Source organism: Mytilus galloprovincialis, chromosome 14, assembly GCF_965363235.1.
Source record: "Mytilus galloprovincialis chromosome 14, xbMytGall1.hap1.1, whole genome shotgun sequence".
Taxonomy (NCBI): domain Eukaryota; kingdom Metazoa; phylum Mollusca; class Bivalvia; order Mytilida; family Mytilidae; genus Mytilus; species Mytilus galloprovincialis.
The window spans coordinates 35,435,265-35,451,724 of record NC_134851.1 but is presented as its reverse complement, the minus strand read 5'-3'; the positions used below and the strand labels follow the sequence as shown (position 1 = coordinate 35,451,724).

Sequence of the window (16,460 nt, the reverse complement as noted above, 5' to 3'; positions counted from 1 at the left end):
AATTAAATAAAATTCATTCAATGCATTCCATATGAATAATGCAATTTTACTGTTGCAAGTACATTTACCCATCCAATGTTGCACATATTTGCATTGCAATCTTCAAACGGTTTTTGCTTTAACTCTCTTATTAGATGACAGATTATATTACTCACTGCTGTAGATTTAATCTTTGTTGTTTGTCTATGCGTCTGATTTTGTTTGTTCATGCGCGTGTTTCGTTACCTGAACTTCCTTTCGAGTATTGCGCTGTTGATTTGTATTCCAATGCAGGTTTTACTCATTGTATGATTAAAAAAGTGATAGGGGGTCTATCAAAAGACTTCTTTATTACATTGTAACTTACAATTTTGTATTACTTGTTAAACTTATAATTTGTTATGTTTTTATTTTAAATTGTCAGCATAGCTTTAGAAACTATTTCTCAATTCCTAGAACAATTCGTACTTATAGGAAGTGCTAGAATTTTCCGTTTTTAAGTACAAATGCTTACTTACAACATTCGGCGAAATTCAGACCCGAGCTTTCCTTTATTGGCAAGCCACAGGATTATGTGCCTATCACAAACTAAAGACCTAGTCTTTTTAGTTAACTTAAAAAAGCTATTCGTTTTTTCAATAGTTTGGTTTCAATGGCTAATCTTCGATTATTTCTGATAAATCCTATGCATCCTAGATACAAATGTAGTTATTATAGCTTGGCATAGCATAAACAATAATGCAGTTTGTACCCATATAGACTGTTGATATTTTTTTTGCAAAAACGTCCTCCAAACGTAACAAATATGTTCTCAACAAAAATATCTAGCATTCTGAAGATGCCAGTTTCATAGAAATATTTGTTGAATAGAACATTTAAAAATGAGCGTTTGAAATTCAATAAATTGCTTGATTATACTTTAATTCCTTTTTTATCGAATATTATAAGTACAAATCAGCATGCTTTTGGGTGGAATTAATTCAATTTGAAAATTTCTAGCAAATTTATCAAATTGTTGAAAAATTGAACACGCAAACTAATTAGGTTTTAGAAAAAACATATTAAATCGTCATAAAGTATCTTGTATGTAGTCTCAATTACAATGGTAGAACCTTTAGTGACTGTATGAAAACAAATTAGATTCCGTTAAGGAGTGGAATTTGCAAAATTGTTGACAATATTAATTTTCCAAATAAAAGTTCTAGAACAGAACTGTTCGAATAGATTTAAGACTCTTCTGTAATCTGTTTACCCTTCCTGGATCATCCCGTATTTTGTTTTTTAGGGGGTTATTTTTGTAAGATACTATAAATTCGCCATTTCTCATTTGGACGTGTTGTAGTCATCTTGGAGTTTACTACGACTGGTATTTTTTGGTCCCTACTTGGTATCTGCTGCATTTTTGTTTGCGCGGGAAAACTGTAACCTAACTGTTATTATAGTTATTTGAGCTATAATTAAAATTGGCAATACGAAGCAATAATTTAATCTTCTTATAAAGTTCAATGGAGTTATTTGTGCATGTACCATGTATCCAAATTATGAGCCTACAGTGCAGAGTTTGTCGTCGGTTGCTGTCTGTTATATTTGTTTTACGTTAAGATGGTTTTGTTATAAATCTGTTTGTTTGGTTTCTTGTCGTTTGAATTTTTCCGATTTTGTCAAGTCGGAACCTTTTATGGCTTACTATCGTGTATTTGTTTTGCTTCTTGTTGAGGGAAATATTATGACCATATTTATAGAAAAGAAGATGTAGTACGATTGCCAATGATAACACAAGAAACAAAATTACACGTAAATTGACAGCTTTAGATCACTATACGGCTATTAACAAAGAACAAAGCCCATACCACATAGTCAGCTATAAAAGGTCCCGAAATCACAAATGTAAAACAGTTCAAAGAGAAAACGACCAGCCTAATTAATGTACAAAAAAGAAACGAACAAAAAATATGTTACACAGCAACAAACGACAACCACTGAATTACCGGCTCCTGACTTCGGAAAATAGTTACTTAAATCCATATTATTCGTACTCTGGTACATAGAAGATTGTCGTACGTCATTGAACACAAAAAGAACAATTGCCTATTAATTGTAATATCAAAGTTAGTTACTAAGTTAAAGTTCATAATGATAGAATGTTTGTAAGGACACCAATGAAAGTTAATTATTAACGTTAATTTCCTTCAGGTTAATAAGATAATGTGCATCTATTGCACTAAGGGACACTTTAACAGATTAGGAATACACTTTTGTTTGATTAAATGATATATAATGTATAGTCATCATAGGTGATATAATTAACGAGTTAGTGGATAAATCACGAGATCGATTAGCTTCCGAATGAACATTATATTAAACAAGAACGTGTCGACCTGCTCTGTCGGTGGCTTGGCTTTACTACCGGCCGAGAGGACATTATATCAAATAAGAACGTGTCGACCTGCTCTGTCGGTGACTTGGCTTTACTACCGGCCGAGAGGACATTATATCAAATAAGAACGTGTCGATCTGCATGTCGGTTGACTTGGCTTCACTTCCGATCGGGTGAACATTCTATCAAATAAGAACGTGTTGACCTGCCCTGTCGGCGTACTTGGCATGACTATCAGCACTAAGCGTTACGCCATTTAAATTCAAGAGTTATTAATTTACAAGTCGTATGTTTTTCAATGATATACTACTATCTTGGTTTATTGTTTTGAGGTTCTTGTGGTGTAATGTCTTAAGATTTCCGACATTTCTTTTAAATCGTAATAGAGTCACACCGGTACACCTCTAGTCTCGATGTCTTTCAATGTTACTGGTGTTAATCGATTGTTGCTTGAATAACGTCCAGTGGACAATATTTCATATATGTTATATATATAGAATATTTTTTCAAAAATTCAAGAGGTTGGTCCTGTAATATAGACCGTCACGGATGAACGTCGATTCAAGTTGGACAGATATTGTAAAATGAGGGTATATTGGATATAAACACAATTATTGTGTTAAAAAAGGCCACAAACGGACCCCATAAATAGTTGTTGTACAGTTTCTTAACGTTCATAACGTGCAAAGAGAGCATTACTCTCTTTACACAAGGCATATGATTGAAGGTTCACATTTTGACCGGAAGTGGATGCGAATTTGTACAGCGACCCCCTTCTCCCTTAAAAAAGAAGATGATTAAGATATTTTATGTTATCTATTTTTGGTATACATGATGTATTAATGTTTTTCGTTATTTCGAGAATTGGTTGTTCACAGATATATTTCTGTTCTATTTTTAACTTTTATAAACATTAGACAATTGCATACTAGACAATTTTGATCTGAGCGTCACTGATGAGTCTTATGTAGACGCAACGTGCGTCTGACGTATTAAAATATAATCCTGGTACCTTTGATAACTATTGTGTACTTTTAAAAACTGTGTGCAGCCTTTAGATTACCTGTTCAAAATACAATCCTAACAATTGATACCTGTACCAAATCAGGAATATGACAGTTGTTATCGGTTCGTTTGGTGTGTTAGAGCTTTAGATTTTGCCAATTGATAAGGGATTTTCCGTTTTGATATTTTCTCGGAGTAAAGTATTTTTGTGATTTAACTTTTTGATATAAAAACACATTTGCACATACCATTAGGCTATTAAAATGAATTTAGAGTTGTCATTATGTCTTAGGCCTACAAAATTTCATGACGAAAAATCTAAAACGTCGTATAGAATGCTACCTTATGCAATAAACATCAATGTATCTGTTAACCTATTTCGAGTTGAAAAAAGTCTCTATGCAAATCTATAACTGCTTAAAAAATTAACTAAATTTGTAATAAAAGTGCAAATGGTAAAACTATACTTAACGTACGGAAACTAAGCTTAAATCTATATCTAATTGAGAACTGTATGTTGTTTATATCGTTAATGGCCGATAAACGAAGAGTCAAATGTATTAAGGATACTATTTTGCGGAATCGCATTTCCTTAATCATTAAATTACTAGAAAGTAGTTCTGGTTACAAGTTATATATATGTGTAAAGAGCATTCATAGATACGATCTCGTTTGGAGACAAATTTATTATTTGTCAGAAATTTAGTATTGTTTCTACACTGATCCCCAGAAACAATATCCATTGTTCATTGAACAAGAACAAGTGAAAAGTTGGTATTAACCGATATAAGCTTGAAAACTAGCACCAGTAGATACAAAACTGAAATTTGTCTGTAGTCTTCTAATCTGTAATTTTTACCGATTGTGTCCTATCTTCCATTGTCACCTTTTGGTATAGCGTGTACAATATGCATAAATACGCTTATCATATCGACACACCTGGCCTTAGAGTCATTAACATTTGGAGTGCGACTTTTTTCACATATGCAGACTCAGACATAAAAAAAATAATTGAATTGTTTTTTAGAGCTCAAAATTTGAGTACTGAGTAAGTTTTAGAATCGTAAGCCGCTACATGTATATCGCTTCTTTTTGCGTCTACGCGATTTCCTCAGATTGTTTGGGTTTTTTTCCCCTCAACTTGTCTTCTTGGGAGATTCGTGATATTTGTACATCAATAAACTAATTTTGTCTTAATTTACAACGGGAATCTACTTTTACTTGATTATGCATTAAAAAGTAAAAAGAATCTGTCAAAAATCGCCATATCGCAAATAAGCAATTTGAAACACTGACTAAAAAATTAACTACAGAATGACAATCATTGTATTGTCGACAATATTCGATTCACAAATCGCTCATTGAAATTGTTTGCAACATTGTTATTACTGTACTTATGACATCTTTTATCAGCATGTGTCATCATATTTGCCAAATGTAAACTGAAGGCCTATAATAATTACTCAACAAAATGAGTGAATGGTATGGTCTGGTACCAACTTGTAAAGTACTTAAGGATTTTGTTATTTAAAAATATTTGAAGGTGAATACACCAGGTTATGCTTACGCGTTGTGTTATTCAGGGGACTATCGATCTAAATGATAAGCCAGGTGGGTAATGTTCAACAATCAAGCCGTATTCACTAAATCAAAAAACAAAACAACAAAGAAAACTAAAGAATTGACCAAATACGGAAGTAGCTAAACATCGGATACAAACTTAAATGTGACGTATTTCCGAAATGATAAATAACAGGTTTGACTTTTAGACATTATCAAGAATTCGATTCAATAAAAGTAGCATGACGAAAAACGCTTAATCATAATTAAGGGATTAAGGCAACACAAATGATTGTGGTACGTATTATAAGTACCATTGATGGATGAAACTTGTCATACATATTTTGTGTCGCATTTGATATGATAATTCGAAGTTGTTTAATTCTTTTTAATATCAAATTCAAAAAGAATTACAAATACATTAGGTGAAAAAGGATTACTTACAAAACAAACTGTTCTTTATAAAGTTCGATATCAGTTTAAAACTATTATCAGCTTAAACAGTGATCGAATTCTAAGTCTAGGAACTTGTTTAGTTTAACAACAAAAACTCTTGAACACTTTTTTTTTTATTTAAACGCATATAACGCTTTATAAATAAATTGCGCTTAAGGGTTGTTGTTTCTTCTTCTATATTTGCTTTCATCAGAAACGCTAAAACCCGAACATTCATATAATAAGGATGTTTCAATGTACCGAAACGTTAAGATCATCATGACCAATAAGGGACATACAAAAATAGCTAAGAATAAAATAAATCAAAATTAATAACATTTTCAGGTCATTTAGAGATTTAAAAGCGCTTCTCTTGATTTACCTTTATCGGGAAAAGTCTTACAGAAAACTTTCGAAAGCATGAGATATATAAAAACGTAGAACATTTGAGAACTTTATAACTAAAAGGAGTAGCCAAGTAAAATAAATTAGTGAGATTCTCAAGAACTAATCTGCTAGAATCAATTTAAGAATATATAAAAATTATCTTGCCGCGAGTAATTGTGAGTATGAATAGATAACAAATATCAAAATAGACTTACCACGAGTAAATGTGAGTATGAATATATGTGTAAATCTCAATCTGTAGTTTGTAGTTCTGGGCAACGTTGTCTCAATTATACAATAAATTAAATTGTAATGTAAACTATCACTTTAAACACAATGTAAATGATTCAGTGTTAAATTTCATTGTCGTAAAATTTCATTTTCATACACATTTTGAAAATTAATTATTTAAATAACTTAATTGCTAACTCTCCACGTGGTATCCCGGTAAAACTTTTATGTATGAATGTTAAATAAATGTTTGCAAAAATACTTTTAACTCTTTTTCCAAATCAATATTTCTAAACAAAAGTTTCTACGCTTTTTCTGTGTTGTAGTGCGTTCGCAGAAACTGTATAAGATACTATTGGTTGAATGTTTTGCGTTTTTTTTTATTGATTCGGGTAGGAGTGGCTGTAGTAAAATTATAACAATTTAATACAGTGTAATATAGCCTGCCTTCTAGATATTTGAGGACAATTATATCTGATAGAATATTTATGTATATTGATATAATATAATACGAGTTTTTATTCATTGACAAAGATATTTTGGAAAAAGAAAATTTAGATAGCATGTTTTATCTAAAGTAGTATAGACTGATCGAAAATTTAAATGTGTATCTATTAAAGGTTTTTAATTAATGTTTTTATTTTAATTTTTATTAATTATTTTCAAACAACATAGTTTTATGATGTTTGCATAATTTATTTACTTCTATAGTTCTTTTTTAATTTTCTTCTCTTTCATTTTGAGATGAAACCATATGCATTGATAAATTTTTTAATTTTAAAGGTTAAAGTTCGGTTCTGCTCATAATGATTTAGCGAAAAGTATAAAATTACGCCTGCTCATTGAATAAGAACCAACCAAAGAATTCAGTCGTAAAGTGGGGGTAATTGCGTTAACACAATCCAACGAGTACACAAGAATTAGATACGTTTTTATCTAGATTCAATCCCAATAATAGTTAGCGTAGGTTAAAAGTGATAAAAAAAAAGAAATGTTGATCAATAACACATTTTTACTCTCTCGAAAACTACATTAACTTTAAAATTGTCAATGATTTAATAATGACTTATTTATATGTCAATGACGTCTTTAAATGAGAGATAAGCATTGATACTTTTTTTTTCCGAAAAATTCAACTGGTTTAAAAAAAATTGCCAGAGTATAAATTTCATATAAGAAAGAACCACTTAAAAAATGAAAGAATCACCAAGATAACAACCCAAAGAAAAAAAAAAAGAAAACGATTTTGAATATTCAATGTCGTGATAGAATTCGTCAAGGTTATAAACACCACCTTAAATTCAATCAATAAATATCTGATGTAAAAGAGAGGCGAAAAATACCAAAGGGACATTCAAAGTTATAAGTCTTAACAAGTGATAACTCAAAGACAGATCCATTCATTGGATCACCAGTGAGGGTGATACACGGCCGAACAAAAACATATCATATTCATGATTACTCTTAATATCAACTCTACAATTATGTTAAACTTGTTCTTCCTCCGCCGGGATTCGAACTTATTTTATTGAGATATCGAAACAACACCGCCTGAACTGTGTCTATCATTCTAGACCACTCGACTACATGTACGTATCTATTTGGACTGAGTGGTTTAGAGCGATGGACAGAATGCAGGCGGCGTTGTCCCGATATCCCAATAGCAGTAGTTCGAATCCTATTTCTGAAAATTGACGTAAAAAAGGGATTACAGTTACATTTATAAATTAATACTTTGTATACCATTCGGACCAAAGCAATAGTTATAAAGGGTTTAAGATAAAACTTTTATTATTAATTTCGTGCTTCAGAAGCTCTTTTCTGGATTGAACTTAGATTACCCCCGGTCTTTGGTGGGGTTTGTGATTACTTTTCTATGTTGTGTTTTCTTTTTACTTTAATGTGTCGTTTAATTTTTGCCAAACGAAGAGCTACACAATTTAAAGGGACACTCGAATACTTAAAAGTGATAATTGCATGTGCCTATGATTACAATACATAGGTCGACAACAGTTTTTCTATCCTTTCTGAGGCCCCTCATGGGGGGGGGGGGGTCCTAGTAATCACATAATCACCATTTTTTTGCCAATATAATCACATAATCATTAAATATTTGCTTATCTTTAGTAATCAAATAATCATAAACTAAAAATACAGTCCTAGGTAATCAAATAATCATGAAATATTTGGCTTAATAATCAAATAATCATTAAAAAAAACGGCCAAGCAATCACATAATCAAAAACCCCATGAGGGCCCTCCTTTCTCTATCTGGTTTATTTATTGTTGATTTAATTGTAAATATGTAATGGTAGTTACCCTTCAAATGTTAAACATCAAAATACAAACTGTCATGGAATGTTTGAGTTTGTACATAAACCGAGGAAATATTATCAATCAACGTTTCACTGAAATTTTGATTTTAGCACAGTTTGGTACTCAACCAAACGGTTGTGACAGTAATTGATTTGTGTCATAGAAAATTAAAATTGATTAATATTGTAATTACAGAAATGCATTAACATATTGAGCCGCCGACGGATTGTCATGTCAGTTTCAACATTCTGTAATTTCAACAACTTCCGGTACCGCTAATAATGGCGATACAAGCGAATTTTGTTTGATTTTTTTTGAATGAGTGGAATTTACTTTAATCAACCACTTTCTAATTCAATACTACATTTTGGAATAGGTTTTATACACTGAAGGACAAGTATTTATCGGATTTAATAAGCCTCAGTAAATATTTGCATTGCAATAAATGAATAGTGTGGCATTTTAACAAAAATCCAATGGCAGAAATTGACAAGTTCCACCTTAGTAATTTCAAGTGTCAAAATTTCTAGTTTTTTATTTGGTTTAATTATTTATAGTAAGCGATGAACAAAAACTTGCAGTTTGTTTACATAATTGCTTTCAAACAGGATCAAATGAAGCAGATCGAAATAAATTATTTCAGTTCTATCACCTGCCAATCACCTGTAAATCACGGAATGTACTTTATGTTGGTTGAATTGTGCAAAAAGTGCAAAAGTTTTTAAATGCAGTTTCTCGTATTATATCAAACTATATAATTAAATAAAACAATTCTGTGTTGTTTGTTGTTGTCCATTCGTTTGACATGTTTGAGCTTTTAATTTTACAATTTGATTAGGGACTTTTCGTTTTGAATTTTCCACTGAGTTCAGTACTTTTTTGATCTTTCTCTTTGATAGCATGTTTAAAAGGTAACACCCAACTGCCTTTCAATCAAAAGTTTCAAGTGTTTAGTATAGCTTGAAAAAAAAAAAAATCTTGTGAGAGACCAATCTGAAACTGTTAGCTAAATTGATTAGGAAAACAGTTTTGAGAAAAACAGTTCCAGTTTAACGTATATATGTACCAGAATATTACTTAACATCTTATACCATATACCCACTTTCAACATGGAATGTTAATGTTTACGTAAAACCATCTTAATGAATGTTAAAATCAGATACAACACCTTACTAATTTTCCGTTTTTGTACATAAAGTACGAGATCGAAGAGCATTGAGGACCAAACATTCCTAAAAGTTTTGTCCAATACAGCTAAGGTAATAAGATAACCCTCGTTTTGGTGAGTTTTAAAATCTAAATTTCATAGCAAATACATCTTTCAAAGATATTGTTTTTTATTGTGTTTTTATTGTAAAACTTCATCCTGGTGTTGTAACGGTTGCAATTAAAATGTGTGAATAATGAGATATGAATACAATTAAATAAAAAAGTTATATAAAACGAAACTTATGATTGTGCAAATATTAATATTGTAACAAGACATATGAGTAATGAGAAAAATACAAAATCGAAATACAAAGGACATTGATTTTTTTACAGCTTCATAATTTTATGGTTGGTTTATGCATTATCTAATAAATTGTCAGCGCAATAGTTTGCAAGATTAATATAAGTTAATATTTACATTTGAAACGTATTACTATATCGACAGTTTTGTTTGTCTAAACTGATGACATATCTATCGAAATCTGAACCGTGGTTAAGGTTAAGTATTAACATTGTCGACATTTGTCATTCTTTAGCAACGATTTACACGATTCTGTATTAAAGAGTTGTAAAGATACATAATTCAATATCATGTCCAGACGGGAATGGACTTCTGATGTTATACAAGCTATTATCGTAACGCTTCGCCTCTGCAGTAAGTAGGTGACATTATTTAAATGAAGCGATCAGTAGAATTTCTTAGATTCTCATTAAACAGTGACACCTGATTAAACCGAACCCTAAATAAACCGGAAACCTGTATAATCCAAAATTGTTCTGAAGACCAATCATATCACATTTTATGCATTGTGAACCTGATGAAAACGAATACCTGCCAAAACCGAACAAAATTGCATGTCCCGAAAGAGTTCGGTTTAGTCAGGTTTTACTGTAGATACCTGGCTTGAAATACATGCGAGTCATTCGAATGTAAATAATAAGAATAATAAGAATAATGATAATAAATTCTTTATTTTGAAGATGGTAAATTAATAAGAACTAGCCTACTTTTCATTGAGGTTCTAAGGCAAAACACATATGTATACAGTTAACATTTATATATCAAAACACAATAGATGTAAAAAACAACTTCGCAAATATATATATTTGATAAAAAATTTTTGATGTACGATTTGATAATTTGGGAAAATTGAAAAATCAAAATTTCGAAGTACTTAGCCAAAACTAATAGATTAAACACCAAGTGATAAATTTTAGAATACCAAACTATTATCAGCTGCTACAGTTTACGCTGTCATACATATTAAACAGTGTTATTGTTACTTAATTCGGAAATGTTTTAAACAATTGTCATCAAAATAAAACCAGCTTTTCACAAGAGTACTGACATTTTTCAACAACTTGTATTTTTCAGCTATTTGCAGAACACGATTGAATACTTTCACATTTGGACGATACGTTAGTGTGAGTGATTTTAGTGGATTGCAGACTATTGTAATTGACTGACATAGAGCTGAATTTAATTACAGCGGGTCGTGTTCTTTGATGTCTATACAATAAAACGGATAACTGCGTCATTAAGACTTTCCATACAAACGCATACTAGTTTTTGTCACTGCGATAGATTTCAAATTTCAGCCTTTCTATCTTTGCAATAAGTTGATGGGAAAATGTTAAGAGATCGAATACATTCAATTTTGTTAAATACTGTTTTTTATTTCATATTCACCTTTTTAAAAATTTCTTTCGGTTTTAATTTTAATTTATACATGGCACTTTAATAATGTTTGGAATTTTCAGAAATCATATTGATTTTACCACCAGTGGGGGTATATTATTGTATTGTTGTTTTATTTGTATCTCTCGAAGGACAGGACAATCCGTTTCAAAATGTAAATTAAGAGTACATAATCGGCCATGTCATCATATCGGACGTCACTTTAGCATATTTCTTGAATACATGCATTCGAGTAATATCAGTATGAAATAGAAAATAGCAACAATCATTAGTTTTATAATTAATTAAACTTGACAAATGATTGGTATTTGCATTTACGCAACGGCTTTTAAACTAATTATTTGTGTGACGTCATTCAATAACTGATTTCATGGTCATTTTTATTTTAATAGTTTGCAATTTTAAAATTACATAACGATTTATATGATAAGAATCTTACATTCTTTGTGGTTTTGGTTATCAATATATCTATCTGTATAATTTTAATGAAATATATGCCGAAATGGATATGTAGGGTAGATATCAATATACACCAACGCAACGTCAATATCAAGCATAAACTCATCAAGGATACTAGGCTTAGAAGACTGTTCAGGGGTGAAAGTACTCAAACAGTATGAACAAATAGTAAAGTCTAAAAAAAAAACTGAACCCCTCTAGAAAAACTTAAAAAGAAAAGTCCTTGAAGTTTCTGAGAATTGGAAAGTAGAAACAAAGACAAGTTCAGAATAAACTCATCAACGATTTACTAGGTACAAGTATTGTGTACGCCAGATGCGCGAAATCATTCAAAGGTCAACACTAGTCCTCCAATGGTAAACATGCATCAATATCTGCATCACGATGATTAACGAAATGTTTGAATTTGATAGAGGGATTAGCAGAATGACGTGGTTTACTAATGGTTAATTTATGTATGCCAAGGATTCACCCAAAACATCAAAACGAAAAACACCAAAAACCATCTTTAAAAAAGAAGGGGATACTAAACTTACTAAAAGAGAAAGCAGGTAAAAGGATGGAAGTCTTTTAATAACACGCTAAAAAAGTTTACAAACATTTTTTGAATTTTGAATTATGACAGTTCTAGAACATTTTTCATTAATCTAAATCAGGTTTTGATTTTTACTTAGCAACGATTGATCGCTATAGAATAAATGTCTATTTTATTTATACATTTATATACAAATACTCATTAATACTCTAAAATAATAAACACATGACTTCATTGTATCAAAAATATCAAACATATATAACGAACAGGATATTTAAACAAATTGCAAGACAATCATAGTAAAATAACTTTTACATGTCAAAACATCTCTTCATACACTCCGATACGTTGACAAAAATGAAAGTGTTCTTTGAATAACTTATCAAATATACGAGGATTAAATGTACACCTAATGCAAAATAAGTCTACAACTGACTAGTCAATGAAGTGTCATTGAGGACCCAAAATCCTTTCAATATATTAGGGAACCAGAACATTTTGTCTGGTTCCGTATTAAAAAAAAATATGGGGTTTGAGTTCACAATATAAAGATGTCTAACTTTAGAAAATGGACAACGCTTTTTAAACTAGAATTTACTATTTTCATTTATTCCTAATCATTGCTTTATTTATGACCATACCCTTAATACTAAAATTCCGACTAATAACTATACTGAGAAACAATAAATTATACATTAGGAAATCGAGGCTTAATCAGATATCCGAAACGGAAGCAGGTCATATTGTTCCGGAAATACTTATTCCGATATTGATTTAAGATGGTTGTATTTAATGTACACAATAATTATTTAAACGACACTAAAATCTTTGATGCTTCTAGCAATTAATAATATAATAATTCTAATTGGCCTCTACGGAACTCGTGCTGTAAAACCATTAATTACACATGACAGATGCTTTTCACTGTTTTCTTTGTAACCTTTGATTAAACGTTATTACGACGCATATTTATACTTAGTTTCGGATTATTTTCGGGGACTGATTATTTATTTTCGTAGTTGATTGCGCTGTCATAATTTTGAAAATAAAACAATATTTCCCCGCAGCGGGACCATCGATTGGATAAACAGAGATTAAAAATTTCATTTCTGTGTATTGACGAATGTTATTTCTATGGCTATGAATTATTTAATAACATTAGTATGATTACAACAATACCTGGTATCGTATCTCAAATTTCTATCATTTTATGACTAGACTACTACTACTTAAAAGTAATAAAATATATTCAATTCGATGCAAAATAATAGAAATTGTCTAGGCTTGGAATTTGTATTGTATTATTTACTTTTATTAGTAGTAGAAAACAAAGTTTACGATCTGAAAATTAAATTAGATATTGAAAAATGATTAATCGGTCAATAAAAAAACAACTTCAACGTTTTATAAATCATTAACCGAAATGTGTTTCCTGTTGTTCAATTTTACAGTTTTACTCATGTACGAATTCAATATAGTATGATTTGTCAAATTTCCGTATATGTCCTGTCCATTGAAACTTATTGTTGAGTGTTAATTATAAATTTCTGTAATGAAGTCATAAGTTTGTATACACAAGCAAGCAATTCAATTAAATACTTAGAAAGACATTTTATACCATTTAAATTTTGACCAATTCCAAGAAAAAATGACAACGAAATTATTTTCCACACTTGTCGCCTTGATTAAAGAAGCACATTTTATTTTTAAGGGATAAATCATGATTTTAATGAAGGTAAACGCCACTCCCTGATCGACTCTAACAAAGCCATCTAAACCAGACAAATCAAACCTAAATAAAAGAACTAAACAGTTGAATCGCACCAACAAAACAAGCAAAACAAAAGCAAATAATAAAAAGTTACAAAAAACCAGAAAGAGTAGTAGGGAGACCACACAAAACAACAAAAATAAACCAACAAAGCAAATCAAACAATTAAATTGTTTATTATTTTTTTTTCACTTTAAATTTAAGAATCGACATTTGAAAAACGATTTGAACACAATCATATATTACCATTAAATACAACTGTTTAAGTTGTCCGTGTATACACATTTTCGAAAGTTAACATGTTATTCAGTGTTACACGTGACAATAATTACATTAGATGCATGTTTCATTATGATACTTTTTCTGATTGGCTAACTGCACATCACGTGTTATTCCTATTGCATTGCTCAATAAAACTTTTCATTCATGATAACACGTGGTCTCACAATAAAGTGCACAGGTGAATTAAATAAAACAATAATAAAATTCGTGTTTTCATGGTCATTGCTAAAAAAATGTAATTATAAGTATTGAATGCTTCTTTTTGTATTTTCATAGGGGCGTAAAAGCGTTGACCGTGCGCACATTTTTAGTATTAAGCACTTCCGCGCTTCATACAAAATGTACTTCGGTCAAGGCTTTTACACCCCAATGAAGTTACAGAAAGAAGCATTCCATTCTTAAATATGGCAAATATTGTAAGTATTTGTATAGATTTAATTTTTTTTTCGAAGAACAGCTTGTTTTACCAGAATGAATTGATTTATATTAGAACTCCAATATACAAAAAAAATAATTTACAATATTTAGAATGTCTTTTATGAAATCATTGGTTATAAATTAGTTTTACTACAGAATAAACCATCACGCATCGAGTTTATGACATAGAATTAAAATAAGGACATGTAGTGAGATTGCTAGTGATACATTCAGCCGTCAAAAACCATAAAACCAAGATTTGAAAGCGAACAAATGCATGTTTGATGCTTTTGATTTTGCCATTTGATTATGGACTTTCCGTTGAAATTTTGATTAGGAACTTTCCGTTTTGAATTTTTGTTTAGGAACTTTCCGTTGATTTTTTCGCGGAGTTCAGTATTTTTGTGATTTTACTTTTCACAGGTCATCTATAATAAGCATAACTCGTACCATATAGAAATGTATGAAAGGATCCGTTTTGAAAGAATGAAACAACATCGGAAAACATGATCCTGGTATAGGATAAATCATATGTCAATGCAACGCCAATGGTATATTAGTAATGCTAAGCTCTAATATGCGATGGTTGTTTATTTTTTCTTTTTCGTTCATAATGCAAAAAATGTGCATTGTGATGCCTAAGGTGATGTTTACTGATTTTTTTATCATTTTATAATTTCTAGTTGACACGATTTATTTGGCGAAATTACAGCCAGTTCGGACAACATCATGAAGGACATATATAGTTTGCGGTTATTTATTCATGTCTGTGATTACTTGCTTCTCTTTATCAATAATTGTGAAGCATTACATTAGAACGTATAGTAACTCTACATGTATATATGTTACATCTTCTGATATCAGACTAGGACTTCTCTTGAACTAAATTGTAATGTGCATATCGTTATGCGTTTACTTTTCTACATTGTCTAGAGTAATAGGGGAGGGTTGTGATCTCATAAACATGTTTTACCCCGCCGTCATTTTGCGCCTGTCCAAAGTCTTGGGCTCTGACCTTTGTTAGTTTTGTATGATTTTTAATTTTAGTTTCTTAGTTTTATTTGGAGTTTAGTATGACGTCCATTATCAATGTACTAGTATACATATTTTTAAGGGACCAGCTGAAGACCACCTCAGGGTGCGGGAGTTTCTTGCTACATTGAAGACCAATTGGTGGCTTTCGGCTGTTGTCTGCTCTATGGTCGAGTTATTGTCGCTTTGACACATTCCTCACTTCCTTTCTCAATTTTATACTATATAAACGGTTGAAGGTTATAATTTACTTTTTCTAATCGTGCACAATGAAAGATATTTTCTACTTTTTCCCATATTATATTTGTATATTTTCAGATATTTTAGTCTTCATTGAACACAAGTTCATTCGCCAGTATCAAATTTCAGTCACTTATTAAATTCAATTGTCTAGTGTACAGACATTTGTTCTAAATACAAAATATATATTACCCTAGGGATAAATAATCTGTATTTTGAAAAAAAAACCTTCTGGTCTGTTTGGTCACCAATACTCTTAGGCTTTCTTAAATTTGTTCATTCGCGCGGCTTTGGTGAGCCTTTTGAAAAGGAAACATGCGCCTGGTAAAGTGTAATACCTGGTATCTATGTTGAGCTTATCAAACAAACATGTAACTATATTAAAATGCAAACAGTGCTACATACTCGTGAAAAAAAAATGTCACAGGTTAATATGGCCACTTGATATTTGAAAATAGGGAGTTGAATATGTGACGAAATATAATGTTGCAAACCCTTTATTTCACACTGAAAGTAGGGAAAAAGT

General features: G+C 30.7%; 1 protein-coding gene across 2 annotated transcripts in view; it reads right to left on the bottom strand.

Annotated features, from left to right (window-relative positions):
• Window positions 1-16,460, bottom strand: part of LOC143058273 (uncharacterized) — a 48,803-nt gene that overhangs the window by 30,171 nt on the left and 2,172 nt on the right. The window contains exon 1 of one of the 2 annotated variants that reach the window (XM_076231748.1): window positions 5,959-6,211. The exons of the other annotated variant lie outside the window; for it this stretch is intronic. The gene's annotated coding sequence lies outside the window, so the exon portion shown is untranslated. Of the gene's footprint in view, window positions 1-5,958; window positions 6,212-16,460 lie in introns of those variants that run through there. 2 annotated transcript variants of the gene reach the window in all.